Here is a 13,444-nt window from a genome sequence, read left to right on the forward strand (position 1 = left end):
GCTGGAAGTGGCCTTTGGAGATGAGCATGATTCCAGGGCTGAGAAGTTAATTTTTGAAGTGGTCAAAATCAAAAGCCCGTATCACGCTCTGTTTGGACGACCGTCTTATGCCAAGTTCATGGCACGGCCGTGTTATGTTTATCTGCAGCTCAAGATGCCGGGTCATAAAGGAACCATCACAGTGCATGGGAGTCGGAAGATAGCCCTGGAATGTGAGGAAGGCGATGCTACTTACGCCGAGTCTGTCTGTGCAACAGATGAGTTGAAGTTTTACAAGGACAATGTTGACCCGACGGATATGACGTCTTTGAAAAAGCCAACCATAGAGTATGAGCAAGTGATGAAGTTTAAATCGACCGACGACACCAAGCTGGTTGATTTTGTTCCTCACGACTCATCTAAGCAGTTCAATATTAGTGCTAACCTGGATCCCAAATAGGAAAGCGCACTCATTGAGTTCATCCATGAGAACCGGGACATCTTTGCATGGAAACCTTCTGACATGCCGGGTGTACCGAGAGAACTTGTTGAGCACACTCTCAATATTGATCCAAAATTTAAGCCGGTCAAGCAATTTCTTCGGCGGTTCAATGAGGAGAGGCGTAAGGCCATTGGTGAAGAAGTGGCCCGGCTCTTGGCGGCCGGGTTCATTGTTGAAGTTTTTCATCCAGATTGGTTGGCTAACCCGGTGCTAGTGCTTAAGAAGAATGACACCTGGCGTATGTGTGTGGATTACATGGACTTAAACAAGGCTTGTCCGGCTGATCCTTTTGCTCTGCCTCGTATTGATCAGATCATTGATGCTATGGCGGGTTGTGAGCGTTTGAGTTTTTTGGATGCTTATTCTGGTTATCATCAGATCAAGATGGTGGTTAAGGACCAGGATAAGACGACTTTCATTACTCCCTTTGGAGCCTTCTGCTATGTGTTTATGCCCTTTGGGCTCAAGAGTGCCCAGGCAACTTATCAGCGGTGTGTGCAGAACTGTCTTCACGGTCAGATTGGGCGCAATGTTCATGCTTATGTGGACGACATTGTGGTGAAGTCTAGAGAGAAGGAGACCTTGATAGATGATTTGAAGGAAACCTTTGATAATCTCCGGGTCTACAAGATGATGCTTAACCTGGCCAAGTGCATTTTTGGCGTACCAGCAGGCAAGCTTTTGGGTTTTCTGGTTTCTAACAGAGGTATTGAGGCTAACCCGGAGAAGATCAAGGCCATCACCTCCTTGGCTAAACCAGCGTGTATCAATGATGTTCAGTGTTTAGCAGGTCGTATTGCTGCCTTAAGCCGGTTCATAAGCCGGTTAGGTGAGAAGGCCATACCACTGTATCAAATTATGAAGAAAATAAACGACTTTGTCTGGAGTGATGCTGCTAACAATGCATTTGAAGATTTGAAGAGGCAGCTAGCTGAGCCGCCGGTTCTTGCTGCTCCCATTGATAAGGAGCCATTATTGTTATATGTGGCTACTAACACAATTGTTATATGTGGCTGCTAACACACGGGCTGTTAGTGTGGCCATTGTGGTGGAGAGCAAGGAGGCTGGCAAAGAATATCTGTTTCAACGTCCGGTTTACTACATCAGTGAGGTGCTTATTGAATCCAAACAAAGATATCCACATTGGCAGAAGCTTGTTTATGGGGTGTTCATGACCAGCCGGAAGCTTAAACAATATTTTTTGGGTCATCCCATCACTGTGGTCAGTTCTGCTCCTTTAGGAGATATCATTCAAAACAGAGAAGACATAGGACGAGTCGCCAAGTGGGCCATTGAGCTTGGGCCTCATGGTTTAAAGTATGTGCCACGCACTGCTATCAAGTCTCAAGCACTAGTGGATTTCATCAACGATTGGACAGAGCTGCAGATGCCTGAAGAGAAGCCAGACAACACATATTGGACTATTCACTTTGATGGGTCCAGGCAATTGGAGGGCTCGAGGGCTGGAGTTGTTTTAGCTTCCCCTCGAGGTGACAAATTTTGTTATGTGCTAAGGTTGATGTTTCCTTGTACTAACAATGCAGCTGAGTATGAGGTCTTGCTCCATGGTCTTCATATGGCTAAGGAGATGAGTTTGAGCCGGGTAAGGTGCTTTGGTGACTCAGATTTGGTGGCTCAACAAGTCTCAGGCAAATGGGATTCCAAGGATCCCCTCATGGCGGCTTATCGATGTGAAGTTGATGCTATTGCTGGACACTTCAAGGGTTATCAAGTGGAGCACATTGATCGCAGAAAGAATGAGGCGGCTGATGCTTTAAGCCGGCTAGGATCCCAGTGCAAGCCGGTGCCACCTAACACTTTCTTGGATATTCTGCATAATCTTTCTGTCAAGTTACCTACAGAGGAAGACTTGGTTGTTCCTGACCCGGAAGAACAATTGGTGGCGGCTCTTCACGTCATCCCATATTGGACAGTGCCGTACTTGGCTTACATGACCCGGGGCGAGTTGCCTGAGGATGAAACCTTGGCTCGGCAGATAACCTGGCGGTCTAAGTCAATGACAATTGCCAACGGCGAGTTACATCATCGCAGTGTCACTAGGGCGTTTCAGCGTTGTGTTTCTCCTGAGGAAGGTCAAGAGATTCTTCGTGAGATTCATGAAGGATATTGTGGCCATCATGCCGGTTCAAAGTCCCTTGTGGCCAAAGCTTTCCGTCATGGATTTTATTGGCTGACGGCTCACGCTGATGCAGAGTGCCTGGTCAGTAAATGTGATGGTTGTCAAAAATTCTCACGGCGAGCTCATGTGTCGGCTCAAGAATTGAGGATGATTCCAATTACTTGCCCGTTTGCAGTGTGGGGACTTGACATGGTTGGGCCTTTAAAAGGTCCAAGGATAAAAAAACCACCTCTTGGTGGCGGTTGACAAATTCACAAAGTGGATTGAAGCAGAGCCGATTAGTAAGTGTGACGCAGCCACGTCGGTTCAATTCATGAAAAAGGTGATCTTTCGTTTTGGCTTTCCACACAGCATTATAACTGACAATGACACTAATCTGTCCAAGGGTGCCATGGAGGGGTTTTGTCAATGTGAGCATATTTGGCTTGACGTTTCATCAGTAGCTCACCCGCAATCTAATGGTCAAGCTGAAAGAGCCAACCAGGAAATTTTGAAAGGCATCAAGCCCCGGCTTCTGGTTCCCTTGCAATGGACACCGGGTTGTTGGGTGGAGGAGTTACCATAAGTGTTATGGAGTATCAATACTATCCCAACAGATCTATGGGTTACACCCCTTTCTTCATGGTTTATGGAGCAGAGGCGGTTCTTCCTAGTGACATCCGTCATGACTCGCCCCGCGTGGCGGCTTACGTTGAAGCGGATAATGAACAAGCACGTCAGGATGCACTTGACCTGTTAGATGAGAAGCGTGGCTTGGCAGCAACCTGCTCGGTGATTTACCAACAGGACCTGCGCCCTTATCACAACCGTCGGGTTAAGTCCAGAACCTTTCAAGAAGGTGACTTGGTGCTCCGGCTCATCCAGGATCAAACTGATGCATACATGTTATCCCCACCTTGGGAAGGGCCCTTTGTGGTCAGCAAGAACTTGAACAATGGGTCATACTACCTTATCGATGTTCGAGAGCATAAAGACTCATGTAAGTCGGAGGAGGAGACCCACCGGCCGTGGAATATTGCTTATCTTCGGCCTTACTACACTTGATCCACCGGCTCTTATGATGTACATATTTTTAATGATGTATATATTATAATAGTAATAAAGCAGGACCTCTGTCCTTTTCATCCTCAATGATCATACGTCTTTATCATCATAATTCCAAAGACCAAGTGGGGGCTAATCGTATTTGAATCTAGCTTAACCCCTTTTGGTCCGACTTTGATCGTATTCGAATCAGAGTCGTTAAAAAAGTCTCAAGGTCATTTGGGGGCTTCCTGTTCAAACATAGGTCGTATTCGAACCAAAGAGAACATAGCTGTCGGTACCCTCTTGATCGACGCAATGCCAAACCCACTAGGGGGCTTCTTGATCATATTCGAATCTAGCTTGACCCCTTTTGGTCCGACTTTGATCGTATTCGAATCAGAGTCGTTAAAAAAGTCTCAACGTCATTTGGGGGCTTCCTGTTCAAACATAGGTCGTATTCGAACCAAAGAGAACATAGCTGTTGGTACCCTCTTGATCGGCGCAACGCCAAACCCACTAGGGGGCTTCTTGATCATATTCGAATCATAGCTTAACCTCTTTGGGTCTGACTTTGATCGTATTCGAATCAGAGTCGTTAAAAAAGTCTCAAGGTCATTTGGGGGCTTCTTGTTCAAACATAGGTCGTATTCGAACCAAAGAGAACATAGTTGTTGGTACCCTCTTGATCGGTGCAATGCCAAAACCACTAGGGGGCTTACTGATCATATTCGAATCCTAGCTTAACCCCTTTTGGTCCGGCTTACTGGTCGTATTCAAATCAGAAGCCTCGCTTTTTCTCTCTGTTTAGCTTAAGTTTTTGTTGAAAACTATCTTTGGGGTTTGTCTTGAGACTTTTTTGTTCATATCTGAGGCATATATATCTGTGGTTTCTATTTAAACTGGCTTGGCTTTGGATGATAAGTCACCAGCATATGACAATCATCAAACATTTGGAAGGATTGGCTTCTAAAGATTGGGTTATCACCCTTAGTGTGCAGGTCACATAAACTGGCAGTTCAAATTCCATATCACAGGTATGATATTATAGTTATGTTTCGAAGTTATGATTCATAACAGGCTTATATGTGACTCCTTTTTTAGACATCAGTGGTCATATGTAAGATATTATGACCCGCCCTGCGGTAAACCGCCAAGGGCTCTTGTGATCTATTTCTGTGTGCAGGATAGTTCAAGGACTTTCTTATGCATAAGGAAAACAGATGATAAGTATGGGCAAATATAAGACGACGGCTTAACAGTGTTGAGCACCAAAATGCGCATGATGGCACGACAGAGCAAAGTCATTTCTACCCTATTACATGACTCCCCGAGTCCAAATGATTAAATTGTTTTTTCAGAAGGCTACTAATATGAGCCGCCCGGCTGATCAATTCTCTTGTTGGCCTGATGCTTCTAGATCAACCCTCTCCGCTTCTTTGTCCTGTTCCCCGTCCTGGAAGGTTGATGACGAGCAGTCAATGCCATTCAAAGCTTCAAATTCAGCTTCATCATCAATTAGCCTAGACGGGTCAACTTTAGGGGCGAAGGTATGCTTACGGATTGGGGGGATCAGGCCTGTCACTTTATAATGTGGCGTCAGCATCCTCTGATTTCCCGCGTCATAAGCCGGATGGTACTTGGTGAGGTCCATCTCATCGGCAATCAAGCTGGCCACAGGGCGTATTTCCTTCACACAAGCAGCGAAGTCCTCCTGTTCAAATGAAGTGCCATCCTCCTTAAGGCTTGGATACCCAATGGCGATGTCGGCCGGGTCTAATTCCGGTAGCCATGCTTTGGCTCGGCTTAAGGCAGCCACGGCTCCAGCTCTCCTAGAGGATCGCTTTAATTCGTTAAACCGTTGTGGCAACACAGAAAGCTTCTTTAGCACATCAACAAGGAGCATGGGGGCTTCATTTGACAGGGCGACTGTGGATAAGGCATGCTGGGCTCTAGTGTAAAGTTGTTCTACGAGCGTGTAAACAGCCTTCAGCTTCACCGGCATGTCCTGGTTGAGGTTGGTGCTCCTGGGGCCTGCATTGCAATTACAGATGAGTTAACAACAATTCATATGATCATTAGAAAGATTCAACACTTGACACTTGTAGGGCGCTTACCAAAGATTGTTGAGACCATCTGAGACACATGGCGTTTTAAGCCGGACAATTCAGTGGTCACCTCTTCAAGAGCCACCTCTGCTTTCTCAGCTCGATGGGTTAAAGCAATCTTTTCTTCAGCCCATGCCTTTTTCTCAACTTCAAACTTGGCCTTCAGTTTCTCTTGTTCAGACACACTGAATTCATATTTGGAGTTTGCCCTCTGGGTTTCAGTCTCCTGCAACTCCAAGCGGTTCTTTGCTTCAGATAACTCAGATTGAAGTTGAGTAGTGGTGGTCTGTACAAATACCAGACCAAAATCATGAATATTAACATACAATATTAAGTCCCAAGCCTTTTGCAAGCAACAACACTTGGCACTTGGGGGCTAATGTCTACCGAAAGTTCCATCTAAGTGGAGGTTCATGAGAGTAAGTCCCAAGCACTTTGCAAGCAAGAGTGCTTGGCACTTGGGGGCTAATGCATATTGCGGTTAAAAGCTACAAAAGTATTGTATTCTACACAAGCATATGAAGGACCGGCTCATTCATGCTGATTAAACCGGACCTTGGGGACTACGGATTAAGCCGGATTTTTAAAAGGTTTTTCCAAAGGATATTACTGATGCTCATAAGTTCGTTCTAAGTCTACTACATATTCATCATAAGCAGTAGACTTGGGGGCTGGCATAGTAAGGAGAATTCAATAAAGGAAAAAATTCGTATCTCAAATTTCTGGTGCATTTGTTTCACCATGTCAACTTCAAGATCGTGGCTACTGTGCACTTGGCTAAGATAACCAGAAAAAACCTCACCAATGCTCATTTGAGTATAGTCAGCAACATCAAATCTGACTTTACGTTGTTCAATGTGCTCTTCCTTGGCAGAACACTTGGCTAGCACAGTAGGTCTCCCTGGCTCAGTGTAGCCGGTCTTGGTGATTTCCACATCAACATCTTGTGGGTCGGCTGCTTTAACCGGGCTTGAAGCTTCAAGGTTTAAAGAACCGTCAGAGGCTTGATCAATAGGCGGTCAGCAGTCATTGTTGGCATGTCGTGAACCGACTCAAGCGGCGGCTCAGGAACAGAGGCCTCAGGCGCGACAGTCTGGAGCTCTGGCTCATTGACAGTCAGCTCTTCGACCGACTTGTTCTTCTTCACCCTCTTGCTGGGCTTTCCTTTTCCGCTGCATAAGGTCAAAAAGGTCAGTACAAGTATAAAGGATTGTAATGAGTACAGGATAAGTAAATCGTCATTACCCTAGAGTGGTGTTAAAAGCCGGCATGTTGGACTGGATTGAGTCTCCAGAAGAATGTGAAGTTTCCTGATAATTTGAATCAGAAGAGTTTAGTGGTTGATGAGTGACCTCATTCCGGCGCTTCCTTGGAGTATTCGGTAAGCCAGAGGAGAGTTCTGCATCCTTGCTGGTCCGGGTCTGCCTCCGGCTCTCATGAATCTGTCGCTTCAAAAGAAATTGAGGATCCTGATAAGCTAAGGGATGAGAAAATCTTACTTTCTGGGTTACTCTTCGGATTTTTTGTCTTGGCAAAGGCTCGGAGTCAGAGGAAATAATATTTACCTCTTCTTCCATTCCTTGACTCGTTCCCTTGTCAGCCTGATGATAATCAGTGTCAACAAGGTGGTTGAAAAAGGAGCCAAGAGAGTCGAGGGCTACCTCCGACTCAAAGGAGTCCGCCAGTTGAAGCAATTCAAAAGCGCTGGGCTTCTTTCCTCTTTTCTTGGCGGCGGCTCTCCTGGCGGCTTTCTTGGCATTCCTGGCTCTCTTTGCATCTTCATGATCATACTTTTTCTTCCAAAATTTGTCATCAAACTGAGAAAATCAACAAAGGTTTGAGTAAAAGACAAAACATCAAGGATGAAGGTAAATCAACTCAGTTTGGCGGCTTACCCCTGGAGCCGGGTTAGCTTTGCAGAAAGGGCTTAAGCCCACCTTGCCGCAGTCTATAAGGCTTTCATTTAAAAGTGACTTTGTCATATCATTAACAACATCATCACGTAAATCATCAGGGCTGTGGCGCAGTGGATCCGTCTTCTCGCCCGTGTAGGTGCACATTAAACCGGAGCGACGGCTCAACGGGATGATCCTCCATGCGACCCAGCACCGGACCAAGTCAATACTGTTTAAGTCGTTCCCCAAAAGATCCTTTACTTTAGCCATGGTAGGGGCAAGCTTTTGACGATCAGCAGCTGATAACTTGTCTGGAAGAGGATGATTGGACTCAAGGCGCATGGCACGAAAGCTGGGCAGAGGGTTCTCATCAGCCGAAGAAGTGTCTTGACAGTAGAACCATGTCTGGTTCTAGTCTTTGGGATGACTCGGTGGTTGTGCGTAAGGAAAAATGGCGTCTCTCCATCGTTGGATTTAGACCCCGCCGAGCTCCAATCTAGGTCCGTTGGAGCATTCATTCTGGCGGTTCAAATAAAACAACTCTCTGAAAAGTAGTAAGCTGGGCTCTTCTTCAAGATACACCCCACAGAACACTTGGAAGTTGCATATGTTGGACACGGAGTTGGGTCCGATATCTTGAGGACGAAGGTCGAAAAAGTGGAGAACATCTCTGAAGAACTTTGAGCCAGATGGCGAAAAACCCTGGTTCATGTGATCAGTGAAAACGATGACTTCCCCCTCTTTGGGCTGAGGCTTTTCTTCTGTTGGATCAGGGGCACGGTACGACATGATGAAAGTGCAACTATCCCTCGGTGGTTTTGGTAATTCCTAACAACATATAGCTCATTGAGCTAATGCTATTTCAAGAAAAAATATTTCAGGAAAGCTCAATGATTGGCATGGCATGGATGAGAAAAGTGGATCCCTCAAAATGCTAAGGACAAAAGGATTGGCTCAAGCTCAAAGCACAAGACTCTACATTTTCTATTTTAGTGATCCAAGATCACATTGAGTCTATAGGAAAAGCCAATACTACCAAGGAGGGATGAGGTGTGGCTTAATGAGTTTCTTGCTCAAAATGCTTAGTGATATGCTCCAAAGCCCTCAACTACTTTCTCACATCCACATATGACCCAAACCAAAAGTCAAACTCGGCCCCACCGAAACCATCTATCCGGTGCCATCGAGTTCAGATGTCATAGCCACAGCCACAAACCCTAGTCTTTTCGGTCTCACCGGTAGGGATCTCGGTCTCACCGAGATGGGATTGCAATCTCTTTGTTTCCCTTCGTAACGTTTCTGTCCAACCGAGATGAGCGATCGGTCCCACCAAGATTGTAATGCAAACTCACTGTTTCCCTTTCGTAATGTTTCGGTCTAACCGAGATGAGCGAATCGGTCCCATCGAGTTTGCCTGACCAACCCTCTGTGTGTCTATTACCAAAATTGGTCTCACCGAGTTTGTGTAATCGGTCTCACCGAGATTAGTTATGCCCTAACCCTAACGATATCGGTCCCACCGAGTTGACATGTCGGTCCCACCGAAAATCCTAACGATCACATTATTTCCTAAATCAGTCTGACCGAGTTTCATGATTCGGTCCCACCGAGTTTGGTAAGTTGTGTGTAACGGTTAGATTTTGTGTGGAGGCTATATATACCCCTCCACCCACTCTTCATTCGTGGAGAGAGCCATCAGAACATGCCTACACTTCCAACATACATTTTCTGAGAGAGAACCACCTACACTTGTGTTGAGGTCAAAATATTCCATTCCTACCACATAAATCTTGATCTCTAGCCTTCCCCAAGTTGCTTTCCACTCAAATCTTCTTTCCACCAAATCCAAATCCTGTGAGAGAGAGTTGAGTGTTGGGGAGACTATCATTTGAAGCACAAGAGCAAGGAATTCATCATCAACACACCATTTGTTACTTCTTGGAGAGTGGTGTCTCCTAGATTGGCTAGGTGTCACTTGGGAGCCTCCGTCAAGATTGTGGAGTTGAACCAAGGAGTTTTAAGGGCAAGGAGATCGCCTACTTCGTGAAGATCTACCCTTGTGAGGCAAGTCCTTCGTGGGCGACGACCATGGTGGGATAGACAAGGTTGCTTCTTCGTGGACCCTTCATGGGTGGAGCCCTTCGTGGACTCGCACAACCGTTACCCTTCGTGGGTTGAAGTCTCCATCAACGTGGATGTACGATAGCACCACCTATCGGAACCACGGCTAAAAAATCTCCATGTCAACATTGCGTTTGCTCCCTCAAACTCCTCCCTTTACCTTCATATGCAATTGTTTTACATTCCGCTGCTATAGTTTTAGATTTTCATGTGTAGGTTGATTGCTTGACTTGTGCTAAGTTGCTAAAATCTGCCAAGAACTAAAATTGGGAAAAGGCTAGATTTTTATTTGGTCAAGTAGTCTAATCACCCCCCCTCTAGACATACTTTTGATCCTACAAGTGGTATCAGAGCTTTGGTCTCCATTTGCTTTGATTTCCATTGCTTTTGGTGGTCATAGCCTTGGTTTCACAACCTAGGAGAGTATGGCGTCTAGCGAGGAAAATTACCACCGTAGAGGTCCTTACTTTGATGGCACTAATTTTGCTAGTTGGAAGCATAATATGAAAATGCATATTCTTGGACATAACCCCGCCGTTTGGGCTATTGTGTGTATTGGCTTGCAAGTTGAATTCTTTGATGGGAGAGAACCGAACCGTGAAGCTACCGGAAGAGTTGAAGATGCTGCAACACAATACTCAAGCTTGTGATATCCTCTTCAACGGATTGTGCCCCGAAGAATTCAACAAAATCAGCCGTCTTGAGAATGCAAAGGAAATTTGGGATACTTTGATTGACATGCACGAAGGTACCGACTCTGTCAAGGAATCTTAATTGGATGTGCTTCAAAGTCAACTTGACAAGTTCAAAATGAAGGATGGTGAAGGTGTCGCCGAGATGTACTCTAGGTTTGTTCTCATCACAAATGAGATTGCCGGCTTAGGAAGTGAAGAGATGACCGACAAATTCATCATCAAGAAGATCCTAAGAGCCTTGGATGGAAAATATGATACCGTGTGCATATTGATCCAAATGATGCCCAATTACAAAGATCTCAAGCCAACAGAAGTCATTGGAAGAATTGTTGCTCATGAGATGTCACTGAAGGATAAGGAGGAGCTCCACAACAAGTCAAGTGGTGCTTACAAAGCCTCATGTGAAGCTCCCACATCATCAAGTGAGAAACAAACCTTCAATGAAGAATTGAGCCTAATGGTGAAGAACTTCAACAAGTTCTACAAGAATAGAAGCAAGGAAAGAAGTTCCAAGTCAAGGTCCTACAATGACAAAAGATCTTCTAGTCGTGAGCATAATTGCTACAATTGTGGAAGACCCGGACACTATTCCAATGAGTGTACGGCTCCCCACAAAAGAAGAGAAGATTCTCCAAAAAGAAGGAGTAGAAGAGAAGAATCACCATCAAGAGAAAGAAGGAGTAGAGATGATCGTTATGAACGAAGAACATCCCGGAGAAGCAAGGATTCGGAAAGGAAGGACAAGTCATCAAGGAGCTACACAAAATGAAGACATCAAGCTCATGTCGGTGAATGGGTATCCGGCTCCGACTCCGACAATCACTCTGAGAGAAGCCATCACTCTGACTCCGAATATATTCAAGATGAAGGTGTTGCCGGTCTAGCACTTGTGTCAACCAACTCCTATGACATATTTGACTCACCAAATGAAGGACTTGGAAGTTTCTTCATGGCTAAAGGCCCAAAGGTATCACACCCCGAGTATGTTGATTTCAATAGTGATGAAGATGACTTGTTAGGTGATGATGATTTACTTGTTGACAACTCTAGTGATGAATACTATGATGAAACGTCAATTAATCATGCTAATCAAGATAAAACGAATGACAATGATAAGGAGAAGATTGAGCGTCTAACTAAAGAACTAAACACTCTTAAGTTAGCTCATGAAACTATCTTGAAAGATCATCGAGAAACTTTTAAAGATTCATGAGAAGTTACGCTTTGAAAAGCACAACCTTAAGCAAGAGCATGAGTTTTTAAAGGCAATCAATGATGATCTTCGCAAGAAAAGTTCTTCTTACATTGCCAAGCATTTACTCTTATCGACTTACATGCCACAAGTCAAGTCTAGTAACAAGAACAAGAAAGATTCTTCTTCTAGTAGTAACAATAATCATGCTAAATCCAATGTTGTTGCTTCTAGTAGTTCTCTTGATTCTACTAATGATTCTCTTAGCCAAGTTACACTTGAGCAAGAAAATAGCTTATTGTAGGGAATTATAGAGAAAGGTGTTTACAAGAGTCTTGCCGGAAGTAAGCAATTCGAGGAAATTGTATGCAAGCAAGGGAGGCACCGGAAGAATCAAGGTGTTGGTTTTGAACGAAAGTTCAACGCCAATGGAGTTGAGTGGGAAGAAGATCAATACCCCAAGACGAAGTTTGTTCCTCAAGAAGAGAAGTATGATCCTACTTCTTTCAAAGGGACACAAGATCAAGATGATCTTCCACCACAAGACCACAAGCAAAAAGGCAAGGATAAGCTTCAAGAGGAGATTGATGCATTTGAAGAAGCTCCTAAGGCCATGGTCAAGTGGGTTCCCAAAACTACATCAAGTTATACTTCAACGAGTACAACTACAACTCCAAGGATTCCCATCAAGATGATGTGGATCCCAAAGAAGAAGAACTAGAGAGTTCTTGAGGGTGACTCCGCCAACATACTTCACTCTTATCATTTTGGCAAGGACAAGTGCAATCAACTTCCACATCTTGCACTAGTTCAAGGAGTCACAAACCCTCTTGTTAGTAAGACAAGGGACAAGGTAACCTAATGCTTTCATGGACATCATCTTGTGTATGCATCACTCTATGTCTATGGATATCCTTGTTTGTTCCTTGTGGGACTAACCCATGTAGGTATTGAAAGTGCAACTCACTCCAATGGATTGCTCCAAATGATCTACATCAACATTGAGCATCCACATCTTCAACACCTACATGAAGTCATCATTGACAAAACCCAAGGTTAGATCATCCCTCTTAGGGGGGATCTCACATCTAGGGGGAGCTTTACTCTAAAAATTGAGCTAAAGCAGCTCTAATGGTGTGAACACAACAATGCTTTATCTAAAAGTGGTAACCCCACTTGTGCTTAAACGATGAGTATGACCTATGATCAAATGTTCTCATCTGACTCCTAAGTCAATATACTCATATATAGATGACCTAGTCATCGCCAATTGTTTGATAGATGCTAGAATTGGTTGTGCATGCTTTGCCACATATTCCATTTGCCATTTTATTGTGTGAGCATGTTGGTTGCATAGTTTACTCATTCGAGGACATCCACTTGTTGTTTTGATTGTTTGGGTTCTTTTCCTTTGCCAAGTGGATGGACAAGAATGCCTAAGAACCTTCTCTAGCTATCTATGCTTTTCCTGTCTCAAACTCTATTCATGCTACATCACAAAGTTTGATCAAGTCAGATTCGAACCACTCTACATGAGGAGCACTCGGAGTCCCCGATTCGTCATAGACTTAAACTTCCAAAACTTCTTTGTGCATTTCGGTCTGACCGATTCACCATTTCGGTCACACCGAGATCACTAAGTTGATCTAGGTTTTCAACCTCCGTGCAACCGATTAGAACTTTTCGGTCACACCAAGTTGCAGTAACTGCTTGCAGTTTTGCATCTCGGTGCCACCGAGTTGTTCCACTCGGTCACACCGACAGTGTCAGGCTATAAATACCCCCAGGT

Source organism: Triticum aestivum, chromosome 2B (genome assembly GCF_018294505.1).
Source record: "Triticum aestivum cultivar Chinese Spring chromosome 2B, IWGSC CS RefSeq v2.1, whole genome shotgun sequence".
NCBI classification, from domain to species: domain Eukaryota; kingdom Viridiplantae; phylum Streptophyta; class Magnoliopsida; order Poales; family Poaceae; genus Triticum; species Triticum aestivum.